At 35.9% G+C, this 11,554-nt stretch overlaps 1 non-coding gene across 1 annotated transcript; it reads left to right on the plus strand.

The window, feature by feature from the left end:
- Positions 1–1,941: 1,941 nt before the first annotated feature.
- Positions 1,942–2,048, plus strand: LOC111755435 (U6 spliceosomal RNA). The gene has a single exon (XR_002789987.1). It is a non-coding gene; the product is annotated as a U6 spliceosomal RNA (small nuclear RNA).
- The last annotated feature ends 9,506 nt before the right edge of the window (positions 2,049–11,554 follow it).

The raw sequence follows: 11,554 nt of genomic DNA on the forward strand, positions 1-11,554 counted from the left end.
AAATTTGTATTATTTCTTTTAATATTACATTGTTCCTAATGGTCATGATTCTAAAGTTTTCTTGCAGTTTCTGTACAGAGCTGTTATTTTGAAACTATTTATAAAGCTCCTTTCCAATAAATTTGATCTTCCGCTAACCTTTTTTTCAGAATTTAAAATGTGTTTAAGTAATCATCTGGGATTGTATTCTGACTCTGAAGGAATTTACAATTTGTAGGACTATCAAGTTCATGACTGTAATTCTAATGATCCTTCCAACTCTAGATTTTTCCTACCATGTATCCTTTAATAAACTGTTTAGTTGTAAAGTTTTTAAGAGAATGAGAGCATAAAAGTTTTTATATATGTCTTCAAATTATACAACTGAACATCATTTTACTGTTTCTTAACAGCTTTGAAGTCAGGATTAGCTTATTGGAAAGGCAGGCCATTAGAAGAAATGTATCTAAGCTCATTTTATTTGTAATTGGGCCAATTAACTCAGTAAGAATGTCATTTTTGCCTAATTTGGGGTGGATGGAAAGAATATATTCTGTTATTTTTTAAAAGCTGTAAAGGAAAATCATTACAACCATAAACACACAGAAAGATAGGTTTAGCAACAGTTCCTGTGAGTTTTCTATTTCCCTCTCTGTTTCTGTTTTTCAGCAGTATCAGAAATCCTTATATGACTATAGTTTCTTTTTTTGTACTTCAGAGAATTAAGTAGTAATTTAAGAATTTCCCCAAAGTCTTGGTATTTAGCAGGTTTTTACTTCAAAACACTGTCAACAGTTGGGGAAAAATTAGGGACAGAATGAAAAACCAGTTATTTTGTAAATGGCATATACTGTACCTTATTAATGGTGCTCTTTTTACACAATGCAGGCAAAACATTGCCCTTCATTTATTTCAGTATGTGGAATACTGTTACCACATCAATACCAGAGGCTTTGGTCATTGGTTCTCATTTCACAACGAACAAGGCTAGGACTGGAACAGTATTATTTTTGCCGTAGTTAAATTCAGGTATTTAACACTAATGGGATCTTTCTTCCAAGATGCTAACCTGTTCATTTGTTCATCATTAACAGGGGTAGGGATAGGGTGCAGTGAGGTGTAAGAGAGTACAAGAATAATTCTAAAGTTCAATCCTAAACGAACTCTTTGATTCCTCAAATCTTCCTCTTAGGCCAAATAGGTGGGAGTATTTCTGTGTTTCTTTGCCAGGTACCAAGTAGAGATGGCTGAGATACCTAAAAAGAGGCGTGGCGCCTTGGCCAGGTTCCTTTGCGGCGCCTGCGCAGAATGGACGAGGCCTTGGGTAACCAGCCGTGGAGTGGGAGAGGAGGCTGAGGCAGCCCTGTCAGAGTCCATCAGATTGCGCCTCACCAACCAGCTCCTGCGTGGAATGGAAACTTATCGGTGACATTCCTGTTGCTGCCCGCGGAATCCGTGACATCCGCATATGGCGGAGACTGTTCCAAAACTGGAGTCGATAACTGAGCTCTAGGCAGTTAACTTCAGAGCTTTCTAGCACAAGGACCCTAGGTCATGATGAAATATCGGGCATAAGTTCCATATTTTTCTGTGACACCGCGTACTCGATTCAGGGTCTTAGTGACCTAGCAGGTCAACAGTTCCCTTAGTTCCCAGACACTTTAGGGAGGCTCCCAGCATGCCCCGCGACGGCCGGAGACCTCTCAAATGCAGCCTGCCTGGGAGGCCTTTTACCCAACATGCTCCGGGAGCTCATTTGCATGTTGTAACCTATACATTATTGCGACCAGGTATGACCTGGCAGTCAGAGTGCCAAACAAGTGAGCTTCGAGGTTTGCTCCCGTTGCTTCAAACTTTTCTAAATATTTTAGGATAGTTGAGACAAGTGGCAATTCAGTTACCCTAGCTGTAAAAGATGAGAAGTTTCCGTACCTTATATAGGCTGTGTGCAGAGGTGTAGTCGTGCTCGCTTCGGCAGCACATATACTAAAATTGGAACGATACAGAGAAGATTAGCATGGCCCCTGCGCAAGGATGACACGCAAATTCGTGAAGCGTTCCATATTTTGTAATTTTGAGGATTTGCTGACAAGCTTCCATTAAAGTAGAATGTGAAACTTTCCTTTCACTGCGAAGATATTTATGGAAGGTGACCTATGGAATGAGAATGGATCCAGGTTACACGTGGAATGTTGTGTACAGATATGTTGTTAGTACTTACCCCGGGAATGACAAAATATCCATGAACATCTCCTTCGTTGAACTTAAAATCCAAAACAGTTAACATCTTGTGTTTCCCAATAACGTGAACTCAATGGGCACAAGGAGTTTGGCACTTTGTTTTCCCAGTTGAAAAACTCACTGCTATATGAATTGCTCTATTGATGTTTACTAAATCACCATTAGGTAAGTCATTACTAAAGGAAGCAACATTAGCACTCACTTCTTGTGGCTAGTTGGTGATATCTGCCGTCATTTTAGATCTGTGTGCGTGTAACTTCTTTCATTCAAACTGAGAGCTGCACAAAAGCAGAGATTGTTGACCGGTGCTGGTGTCTATGGATTGCTTCTAGAGCTACAGGTCCAACTGGATTCTAACTAAAATCATCAAGAAGACTAAAATCTGTTTTCGAAAGTCTCTTTTCATGTATCCTCTGAGGAGTACTCAGAAATGCATGTTTCTGTAAATTGGGTAGATTCTGTGCTGGGTGACACAAGAATTACTAAGGTATCTAAATGTAATAACAGCGTTGGCAATGCCAGTTTGTAGAAGCAAGGACGTAGGCCGGGGGTGGACGGCACATATAGCATTGCATATTTCCACAACACCAAAGAATGCAAACCCTGAACAGACTACAATCTCCTGTGTCTCTTTCCTCAACACGATTGTTAAATGGACCGTTTAAAACGTGCACGAAATATTAAAGGCTTCACAAATTTGCGTGTCAAGCTTAAACAGTTTTGGTGTAGGTACACTCTCAGGCCTTCCACGTAGTGTTCATAAGATATAGCAGCCTCTCATTCGTGCTTAGGGTGACAGATCCGCGTGCTGTCCCAACTACTTCAGAACGTTTAGGAAAGTTTGATGCAGCAGAACCAAACCAAGATATTCGCAAATTTGGTACCCTAACTACTAGGCGGCATCTTCCGCAGGTAGACCTGCCAGAATTACTATCGGGTGGGACAAGCAAATAAGCGCCTCGGGCACTTTGGGTAAGGGGCCTTGTCTGAATGCAGGCTCTGGGCAGTTGGGCTCTCAGGCCTCCGCAGAGCATGTCGGGACTGCGCGCGGGGCGGTCCAGGGCCGCGCCAGGAGGTGGCGCCTGGCCCTAAGGCTGGGGTACCCCGGAGGTGTCCAGGTGGAAGAGGAAACTTTTCAGCTTGTCGTTTCACCACTTAAACTTCTCATAAGTATGTTAAGTATGTTAAAAATGGGGGTGGTGGTACCAAGGAGAGAATTACCTGACCATTTTCACACTTCGAGAAAATAAAGTAATTTCTTTGTGTATGTGTGTGTGTGTGTGGGGGGGGGGGTGTTACCAGGGACCGAACTGACGACCTTGTACTTGCCAGGTGAACTAAATCCCGGGCCCTAAATAAAGTAATTTCTTAATATCTATTCACGTTCAAATTTCCTTATCAAAGATGACATTTTATAGTTGAGTTGACATAAGACCCAGACCAGGGCTCACATTGTGTCTGTTGACCTCTGACAATCCCCATTTCCTTTTCTCTTCATGCCATTGATTAGTGGAGGAGATAGGATGCTGTAGAATCTCTCGGATTAGACCCTTTTATTTTTTGGTACAGGAAATCGAACACAGGAATTTACGCTTGCCGGGCAGGCACTTATGCTTCTGAGCTATATCCCCGGCTTTTGACCCATTTCTTATGATGTGGTTTAATTTGTTTAACCACAGATTTCTGGGAAATGAATAGTTAAATATGAAGGCTTAGTTAGATTCTGGTTCAATTAATTTGTATGCATGCACAGGTTCAAAAGGTGTGTCCCTCCTATTGCTCCTCAGCAGAAAACACAGATGACCAATGTCCTGGTGTGAGTAATACCCAGTCCTGGCCTAGGAGAACCTGTGAAGTCAGCAACCTATTCCTTCCATTTAAGTTTCCATGAATTTTTCACTTTACCATTTTAGAAGACAGTGATGAACTTTGTCCAGGTAAAGGATCTAGTTGTTGATTGGTTGGTTTGTTGATTTTTAACCTTTGGTTTGTGAGTTATAAGAATGTGTGGCCTCAAGGCTTCTAATAGCCAAGTTCTGTGCTCTGTGGAAGAAAACAGAAAAGGAGACCAGGAGAAGAAATTAAAAATAGAGTGTTGATATTAAGTCTCTGTATCATTTGCCACTGTACCCAAGTGCTTTGCATAATATGGTTACTTGACCTAACCATTTCTTTACTTAGGCTAGTTTGAAATTACATATTTGTCCCTTCTCTGCTCAGAAGCTCTCCTGGAGCTCCTTAATACTGTCTCTCAAGGCTGGATATCTAGGACTCACCTCTCCCACACTGCTATTTTTTAGTTATGCTTTTTTTCTGTAGTAGATAGGCAAAAATAGTTTCTCTTCCCATCCGTACTCTTCTTGGCTTGAAAACAAGCTGGTGTTTCTTTTCTGGATATTTTCGTATGTTGTATTCTGTCAGCTGTACTTGTGTAAGAAGCCTCAGTCAGTAGGACAATGCTTGATGGGATTTCAAATTTAATGTCTTATATTTCCTTATGGTGTTCTCTCATTTTTGCTACACAGTTGTCTTTTTTTCAAACTCTTACTCTCCCTAATAGTTTTTTCTCTTTTCTCTTTCTTCCCCATCCTGCATCTCTCTCCATCTATATTCCATGCATTACTTATTTACCCAGTTTGTTATTATACTTATGTCTTCACACACTTGCAACATGAAACTATGTTGCAAGTATGGCCTTTGCTATACTAAAAAAAGACCCATCTTATATTTGTGTTTTGATGAAAACAATTATTGTTCTTGTCAGCAATCTTTAAATATGTATAAATTTCCAGTTACTGTCTTAGAGGAAACAGTATTCCTTATCACATCTTAAGTCAAATAGAAAATTTGTGGGGTTAAATAATCTTTTGTATGCTTAGTTAAGATTTGACTCATTTGAGAAGAAAGATGAGTCTTAATAGGCATTATTAAATTGCTTTAGGAGATATTTATTAAAAGAATTTTTCTCAATCTATCAGGCTTTTTTTTTTAGACTGGGTCTCACTGTGTAGATCAGGCTGGCCTTGGCTTTGAATTCACTATAGCCCAAATTGGCCTTGAACCCATGGTGATCTTCCTGTTTTTGCTTCCCAAGAGCTAGGATTACGGGAATGTTGTACCCTGCCCAACATTATCAAATTTTTAATAAGAAAAAGTTTTTTATTCTGGAACATTTGGACTCTGATACCAATTAACATTGTAATACTACTTCTAAAAAACCAATTATCTTTTCTTGGTGTATTATAAAATGATAGTACATCATAATATCAATAGCATTTTATATCCAAAGAAATGTATCTCATTTTTCAGAGAAGAAAACTGAGGCTGAGTTACATCTACTGACTTTGCTGGGCACTTCTGGCACTGGTATTACTGTCTTCTGAGGCCAAGTCTTTGCCTGTTCTACTGCACCGCTCAGAGTGTACAAAGAAAAAATAAGCCTGGCATTTTACAATCATTTCTGCATTCAGATATGATTGTCAACAACAGGACAACACACATCAGTAATAGAATATCCACTTTGCTCTTTTTATTCACAGAAAAGAAACATTCTGTGGTTTAACAATTGAAAGTCAAAAACCACAAGTCATTTCCTCTTCTTGTTGAGAGGAAATACAGTTCAAAGCCTCACATTATCTTTAGCAGGGAACATCTGAATCACCTGTACCATAGCGCCAGTCATCAGCTTAAACTGGAGTGGAATGGTGAACTGAAGCTGGGGAATGGAGGTGATTGACCAAGGCTTCAAGTTGTAATCACCTCAAGAGCTTTTCAAAATACAGTATTAGTGCACGAACCCTCCAGTGGAGATTCTGATTTAATTATTCTGAATGGAGCTTGGGTGTCTGTTTTTTCTCTTCCTTTCTCCCTTTTTCTTTCTCTATCTTTGTCTCTTCGAGTGTTCAGCCTTTTAAAGATTTGCTTCAGGCTTATCAACAGCCCTGTACCATCCCCCCTCCTCCTTTTTTTTTTCTTTTCCCTCAGATACACTGTATACTGAGTGAAACTTGTCTTGAATTCTTCAGCAGGTGCTTTCCTTTGCTACTCTGCCCATTTATGGCCATAGTTCCACCTTCAGGAATGCACTGAATGTCTAGATTGGACTCCTCTTTAATGTCTAGAAAGAACTACAAAGAGCTTTAAAAGCTCATCAGTCTAGGTTTCATTTCGCCTGTGCTCTGGTAGCCAACCCTTTAAGTTAAAATGTGCTAGAACCGTGTTTCTCAAACTTGCCTACTGATATTTCCCAGACCTTACTTCTTACAGCTTCCAGAGCATTGACCTTTTCCAGTCATCAAAAGATAATGTGGAATATTTTCCTATTTGTGTTTTAACAGATACTTTACATGAAACAAAGTCATTCTCAATAGGCTGGTGCAAGATATTTATGTGTGAGGAACGCTTTCACTCTAACCACTTCCTTTAATTTTTAGCAGATAATCTGGTGTTTTGTTTCACTGAAGGGGGAAAAAAAAAGACTGGCAAGAATGTACTTCCTTAATTTCTTGTAATTACTTTGAATGTACCTATGTATCCCTGTTCCCTCTCTTCTTGTCTCAGAGGAGAGATATCCCTTCTATGGAGAAAAGTTGTGGCCAGGAAAACTTCATCTGGAATCTAGTGTCTGATTCCAGTTCTATAGAAGCTGTTTTACTACTCTATAAATTATAGGTAACTAGTAGCAATACATAATAGTTTTTGCTTACAGACATGCAAATCGTGTCCTGACCAGTACAGGTTCAGTTGATTCTCTCCATCCTTATAGAGAAGCTAGTTTTGCTTCCGTTTGCATACGGGCTTCTTTATACTTTTATTCTCGATAAATTTATGCTTTTATGATTTTTTCCTTTGAACTGATTATAACATCTACCATGTTTTTTCACTGAGAAATATATTAAAGTCTTTAGTACATGTTACTTTTTAAATCCCTATGAAGAGATAGGATTTTAATTCCTTTTTTAAAAAATTGTGTCATAAAAATTTGGAGGTCTTCCACTGAGTTGTCTGGGACTTACCTAACAAAAATAGGTATATTTTTCACCAGAGAAGTGCAGCTTATGGGGGCTTAGAGCCCAGAAATATTTTTCGTGGCTTCTGAATGACAATCAACTTTGCTGACTCTGGTTTTTCATATGTAAATATTCTTCCTTATCAATTTTTTCATTTATCTTTATTTTATTTGTCATCAGTTAAGTCAGTGCCCGCTGTTAGTAGCAATAATTTGGAATTTGGTGTTATCTGAGGGTTTAGTAAATTATATGAATGGACTGACTGACTTATATAGATCTAGTGTGCTGAGTGGGACATAACAGAGAAGCTTGTTTGTATCACTTTTATCTAGTCTGTGCTCAAATCAGTTCAAAATGTTATCCTCATCAAGAAGGGAGCTAGCTCTCTGACATCTGAATTAGTAAATTTTGGGGCTTATGTATTTATTCTGAAATTTTAGACTTAAAGCTATAATCTTTGTTTCTATATGAATGAAATTCAGAAAAGTCTTTATCTCTCATGTGAATGTTTAATGGTCCAGATAATATAAATAATTTAAATTATAAAATCTTTTAAATTAAGAATCTATTCTGATTCATTTATGAAATATATGCTTATTTAAATATAATACTCCTATAATTCCTGTCAGACAAGGAATTTGGATGGCTAGATTCAAAAAATATTCTTAAAGCAACTAACTCAGGAACATTTTAAGAATCCATATTTACAAAAAAAAGAATCCATATTTACATAATTTAGATAAAGTTTTGGCTAAATAGATTATTGGAATAATTTAGTTTAGTAAAAATAGCTGTTTTTCTCTCTTCTATTTTGTTCTTTATAATGTTGTTTCCATATAAAAGAAATCATGAGGTATTTGAACTCGTGTATATGACATTGCATTTACCACTATGTTTTCAAGTTGTAGTCATTTATCTATGAATGCCTCAAGTTTATGTTTATGGCAGCAAAGTATTTCATTATGTATAAATTCTACATTTTACTTATCCATTCTTCTGATAAATAGAAAGTAGGGATAAGTTCAACTACTTCTCCAAATTACAAATTCCATTGTTTTACAAATCTTTCAATGTATATGCTAATTGATTTCATTTATACTACTAGTTTATCTTAGTTCATTGAAAAGACAAGTTTATGTTGTTATATGTTTGTTTATTTTCGTAAAAGTCCTTTTGGTTTATATCTTGCACTCTAATTTGAAAATAATGACACAGTGTAATATGTATTATTATTCTTTTATTATTTGATTTTAAAATTTTGGGTTTTTAAATAAAATACAAAGGACAATACTATGTCTGGTTTATCAGTGTTGTATAAATATCAAGTTTGTACGTTTTTATTGTACTTGGGTATGTTTTGTCCAAAACGTGTAGAGGTTTGTTAATCAAATACTAATATTACTTCTATTTGATACTTGCTTATAAAAAATTAAATTTGTGTGTGATCAGTTTGAATTCTTATTCTGGTGGACATTTTTCATTTTAGTAATGTGTTCAGTAGTATGTCAGACTGAAGATAAATGTTCAGCACCAAGATAATTTGAAATCTTAGATTAGTATTTTTTCAAGAGTAGGAAAGGTTTATTGGATAATAACAATAGATCCGGAGAGATAGGAGACATCCTGAGTGAGTTGCCACTGAAATCACTTCTCCAATAATCTTGTATAGGGAAAAATCATGAGTTGGGTACAAAATTAAGAGATGGGTAAAACCATAATCAACTAACAAGATTACAAATAGAGCTTTTTAGCTAATATTAATCCAACAGGGCGGCAAGACACATAGCAAGGGCATATAAATGACATCATTTCTTGCATTAGTGTTAAACTGAACCAACTTATAGAAAATCACAGCATATCTAGATCATTTGATATAATACAGAATATTAATTATTAAGCATATTTACTTTTGCTTTTTAATTTTTGTATGCGGTAGATAGACTATCTTTGGATCATGTTTTTAATATGCTCATTTTTGCTGCTTTATAAAGTTGTATAAGGGATATTAGTGACTGCAGAAAGTTTTTTTTTTTTGACTTGTGTTTATGACCTCTTATTAGTCTGATAAAATGCTGGGACATAACAGCTTTTTTCTACCCACCAAATTTTCTCTGTAAAATAGAAATTTGTTTAAAAGTTATGATCATTATAAATGGTTACAATTAGGCTTAGAAAAAATAATTTCAGAGAGATATTGCTGCTTGTATACTTCTATTTTTTAGGGTAAAAATAATTTTGTCTTAAAGCAGCAGCATGAAACATTTCTTTTACTTTATTTTCTTTTAATTTCTCTAGTATTTTTAGTGAGAATTTTCTTTTTTTCACTTATAGTGCTGGTAGTTTATATTTCACTTTTCATTTTGTTTTGTTTTCTCTTTTGTTTCTCTATCTGGTTGGATTTTATCAATTTTATTGCATATTTAAAAACCCAACTTTTAGTTTTTTCTTTTTTAATGCTCGTTCATTCCTATGCATTTTCTGCTACTTTAGATTTGTTTTGTCTTTAGTTTTTTATAATAGAAATTTAGATTGTTAATTTTAGACCTTTTCTAAATACATGCAAAGCCATACCTTTGCTTATAAGCACTATTTTAGTTGTTTCTCACAAATTTTGATGTTCTATGTTTATAGTCATTTAAATACTTCTTTTTGTTTTCTTCATCACATCAGTTATTTAGATGTTTGTTTATAGTTTCAAATATTTGGGGATTTTTCCATGTTTGTGTTTTTTTTCTAATTGAATTATCTTTTGGTATTATTTCAGTTATATTGAATTTATTGAGACATTTTGTGCCCAGGATATGGTATACTTTAGTAAATGTTCTATGGACACAGGAAAAAATACATTTAGTTGGCTGAATAGTTGTATAAACATTAATAGTTCAGATTAGCTGATAATGTTAAAATTATCCATATACTTACTAATTTTTCTGTATTTCTATTAGTTGTTGAGAGATGATTGTTGAAATGTCCAAATATGATTGTATGGTTCTTGATCTAATCTTTTGTTCTGACCATTCTTGCTTTGTGTATTTTGAAGCTCAGCTTTTGGATGAATACACATTTAAGGTTGCTAAATCTTCTTGATGAACCAAGCCATTATCGTAATGAAATGTTCCTCAGCAATCACAACTACCAATATTAGTAAAATGGATTTTGATGGTTTAAAAACAGTTTTTTTTTCCTTTCTTTAGTACTGGGGATCAAACTCACAATTGTGTACTTGCAAGGCAGGTGCTTATGCTGCTGAGCTAAATCCCCATCCTTAAAAACACAGATTTAAAGTAGAAACACAATTTTAGCTATGTGAAGTCACATTCCCTTATCCCGTTTCAGTTTTTCTATGGCAATTGTGTCTACAACATATACATTTATTTGCTTGCTTTTTGTTTTTATCACTAGAATAAAATTTCCAAAGAGCAAGATTTCTTGTACATGGCTGTATCTCAGAACTTACAAGTCTGTAAAGAAGTCTGACCTTGCCTCTTTCTGGCTGAATTAATGTGCAGTAGCCACTCAGTGGTAAATCTGTAACTCTACCCATAATTCTACCCCATTTCTCCCATGAAAACATGGCCTCTGCTCAAGTGGGGACCATTTCAGAAATGAAGTCTGCATCTCAATGTGCTTTTCTCTTGCTCTTCAGCACAATCAGTACTATAAAACAGTGTTGCTTTGGGATCCAAGGTTCTCAGGAAGATGTCCGATAATTCATTGTTTTAACTCTTTTTTAAAAATCTTAGCCACTTCTGTGCTAGGTAGGATTTGTTCCTGAATCATTCCGGAACAGTGGGATCTGAATGACAAACATCTGGCTTGTGGTCTCACATCTTGAGCCCACATTATAAATCTTTCTCTTTTCTCAGGAGGCCATTTGGGATTTTTTGTATCAGTTGACCTCTGTGTGCCAGTCTTACTGCTTCTAGGAGTGGCTCTACATATTCCTAGACCGTAAGGAGTTAGTTTCTAATACCACTACCCCAAGTATATAAAGCATGTACATTTCACATTTCCTTAACCTGTGGTTTCACATCCCCACCAACTGTTCAGTCTCATAGCTAGTTTTGTTCCCAGGAAATGTGGAAGTTTCAATTTTATCAGAAAAACTGAGACTATTCCAGTATTTGGTAATGTTAAGAACAAATGAAACATTTACTAATTAAATCTTTATCTGGAATTTATTTCTAAAAGGGAAAAATATCTCTTTTGAACTAATCGTGTATTTTTGAGAACCACAGAAAGATATCTCAGTCTAATAGAGTTCAAATCTCAGTTTTGGTGCTTCACAATCTCTTGTAAAGTTGAGTAATCATCCATGAGAACAT

The sequence above is a fragment of the Cavia porcellus genome, unplaced genomic scaffold, assembly GCF_034190915.1.
Source record: "Cavia porcellus strain 051 isolate PalLab524CR breed Dunkin Hartley unplaced genomic scaffold, mCavPor4.1 scaffold_1, whole genome shotgun sequence".
Taxonomy (NCBI): Eukaryota; Metazoa; Chordata; class Mammalia; order Rodentia; family Caviidae; genus Cavia; species Cavia porcellus.